The sequence below is a fragment of the Choloepus didactylus genome, chromosome 22 (assembly GCF_015220235.1).
Source record: "Choloepus didactylus isolate mChoDid1 chromosome 22, mChoDid1.pri, whole genome shotgun sequence".
NCBI classification, from domain to species: Eukaryota; Metazoa; Chordata; class Mammalia; order Pilosa; family Megalonychidae; genus Choloepus; species Choloepus didactylus.
In genome coordinates, this window is record NC_051328.1 from 4,446,933 (window position 1) to 4,450,297 (window position 3,365).

A 3,365-nucleotide genomic window follows, 5' to 3' on the forward strand; every position below is an offset into this window, starting at 1 on the left:
AGACAGCCTACATTCCAGTCATTTTGTCAGTTGGTTGGTTGAAAATCAAAGTTTTGATCACACTATATGCCAGACAGTGTTCCCGGTGCTGGGAATATATCTGTGAACAATCACACATGTTCTGCCTTTAAGGAAAGTGCATTGCTGTGGTGGAACCACAGCTCATCCGTTAGGATTCCTTGGTTGCTAGCCACAAACTGATGCAGGGTAACTTAAGTATGGGAAATTTATTGAGAGGTTATTAGAGTGAGGTGAAAGATGGGGCAGAATGCAGTAGACACTTTTGGTTGCCTAATGCCTAAATCATCTTCCCCATCACCTTTTTTCTTGCTAATGCTGCCAGAATGCAAAACACCAGAAACCGACTGGGTTTTATAAAGGGGGTTTATTTGCTTACAAAGTTACAGTTTTAAGGCCATAAAGTGTCCAAGGTAAGGCATCAACACAGGTATACCTTCACTGGAGGATGGCCAATGGCGTCCAGAAAGCCTGTTAGCTCAGAAGGCACATGGCTTGAGTCTGCTTGCCCCCAGGTTGCATTTCAAAATGGCATCCTCCAAAATGTCTATGTCATCTTTCAATGGCCGTCTTCAAAATGTCTAAGCTGCAGCTGCTCTGAGATCCTTCTGGTTGGGAGCTCTTTATATAAGCCTCCAGTAATTAAATCAAAGACCCCAGCTGAATGGGCAGGGCCACATTTCCATGGAAACATTCAATCAAGAGGTCACACCCTAATCAAAGGTGTTACTCACAGTTGGGTGGGTCACATCTCCATGGAAACACTCAATCAAAAGTTTCCAACCTAATCATCTGCCCCCACAAGATTGTATCGAAGAACATGAAGTTTTGGGGGACATAACACATCAAACTGGCACACATGGCATTCTCATAGCCAGAATTAATAGCCCTCCCACCAGAGCACCCAAAATGTGGAAGTGAGGTTTTCTCAATTAAAACCACAGTTGTACTTAAGGGAGAAGATTGGTTCTGGGAAGCAAAACCAAATAACTCTGTATTATACTCTCGAAGGCAAAGATGTGGAGGCCAGCAGGTGCCAAGTGACACCTGCCCTCTGTGTGGTGTGGTGGGAAGAGGACCGTGGGTCAAGAGGCTTAATGTTAAAACTTTGCATACGGTAAAACTGATCTCCCTTTTAGGGTATACAATTCTATGAGTTTCCACACATATATTACTACAATTAAGACACAGGATAGTCTTATCACCACCCCCCAAATTCCTTCATGCTATTTTTATAGACAAATCTTCACTCCACCCCAATTGCCTGGCAACCGCTGATCTGTTTCCAGACCTACAGGTTTGCCTTTTCCAAAATGTCATATATATGGAATCATGCTGCCTGTAACCTTTTGAGATTGCCTCCTTTCACTCAGCATAATGCCTTTGAGATTTATCCATGTTGTTGTATGTATTAATAGTTTGACAGAAATAGTCATAAGGTATGTGTATATTTACAAGAAACTGCTGAACTGTTTTCTAGAGTGGCAGTACCATTTTGCATTCCAACCAGCACTGTATAAGAATTCCATTTGCTACAAAGCCTTGCCAGATCTTGGTATTGTCATTTTTTAAAAAGCTACTTGAATAGGGATATAGTGGTATCCCCTTGTGGTTTTAGTTTGTATTTCCCTAATGACTGATTACCGATCATCTTTTCATGTGCTTATTTGCCATCCATTATGTTGTTTTCCAATCCAAGAGCACAATATGTTTCTCCAGTTATTTAGGTTATCTTTGATTTCTTTCACCAGCATTTTGTAATTCTCAGCATACAGGTCTTGCACACACCTTTGTTAGATGTATACCTACTTAGCTACTTTCTTTTTTTTTTGGAGCTATGAATATGTTAGTTTTTACAATTTCTGTTTCCAATTGCTCATTTCTGGTACATAGAAATACAAATGATTTTTATATGTTGACCTCGTGTCTTTCAACCTTGCTAAACTCACTTATTAGTTCTAGTTTTTGGGTTTTTTTTTTTTTAATATTCCTTTGGATTTTGTATGCTTTGGAATTTAGAATTTCCTTCTTTTCTAATCTGCATGCTCTTCCCCTTTTGGAGGGCCTTATTGCCTGGGATAACATTTGTAGTATGATATTGAATAGGAGTAGTGTGAATGAACATCCTTGCCTTGTTCCCAATTTTAAAAGGAAAGCATCGGTTTTTCACCAGTAAGTATGACGTTAGCTAAACGGTTTTTGTACAGGCACTTTACCAGGTTAAGGAAGGTCTCACCTATTCTTAGGTCGGTGAGAGTTTTTATCATGGATGGATGTTGAATTTTTAAGAATGCTTTTTCTGTACAATTGATATGATTATGTGGTTTTTCTTCTTTAATCTGTTAATACGGCAAATTACAATGACCGATTTTTCAATGTTGAACCAGCTGTGCATTCCTGGAATAAATTATATGTGACGGTCAGGTTCATGTGTCAACTTGTCCAGGTGATGGTGCCCAGGTGTCTGGTCAAGCAAGCACTGGCCTAACCATTACTGCAAGGACATTTGTGGGGGGTTAAAAAACCAGAAGGCTGGTTTATTAAATCATCAGTTAATTGACTTCATCTGTGACTGCTTACATCAACAAAGGGCGTGTCTTCCTCAAGGAGAGAATTCAATCAGCTGGATTTAGTCCAATTAGCTGAAGACTTTTAAGGGATAAGAGAGAGAACCTTCTTTTCTTCTTCGGCTAGCCAGCGTCCACTGCGGAGTTCATCGAACACCTTCACTGGAGTTGCCAGTTCACTGCCTGCCCTACAGAATTTGGACTTATGCGTCACCACAGTTGCATAAGACACTTTTATAAAATCTTATATTTACAGGTATATCCTGTTGGTTCTGTTTTCCTAGAGAACCCTAACTAATACACTATATTTGGCCATGATGTATTAATCTTTTTATATATTGCTGGATCCCATTTGTTAATATTTGATGAGAAATTTTATATCTATATTCATGAGGGATATTGATCTGTAGTTTTATTGTACTCTTTTTTCCTGAGTTTTCAGGATAATACTGGATTCATAAAATAAGTTGGGAAATATTCCCTCCTCTTCTGTTATCTGGAAGAATTTGTGTAGAATTGGTATTATTTCTTCTTTAAAAATTTGGTAGAATTCCAAATGAAAACATCTGGACCTGGAGTTTTCTTTCTGCGAAGGTTTTAAATACAATTTCAATTTTTAAATAGATATAGGACTATCCAGGTTACCTATTTCTTCTCCAATAAGTTTTAGTAGTTTATGGCTTTCAAGGAATTGATTGGCTTCATTTAACCTGTTGAATTTATGTGCATAGGGTTGTTTGTGGTATTCCCTCATTAAACTTTCAATTTCTGTGGAGTCTG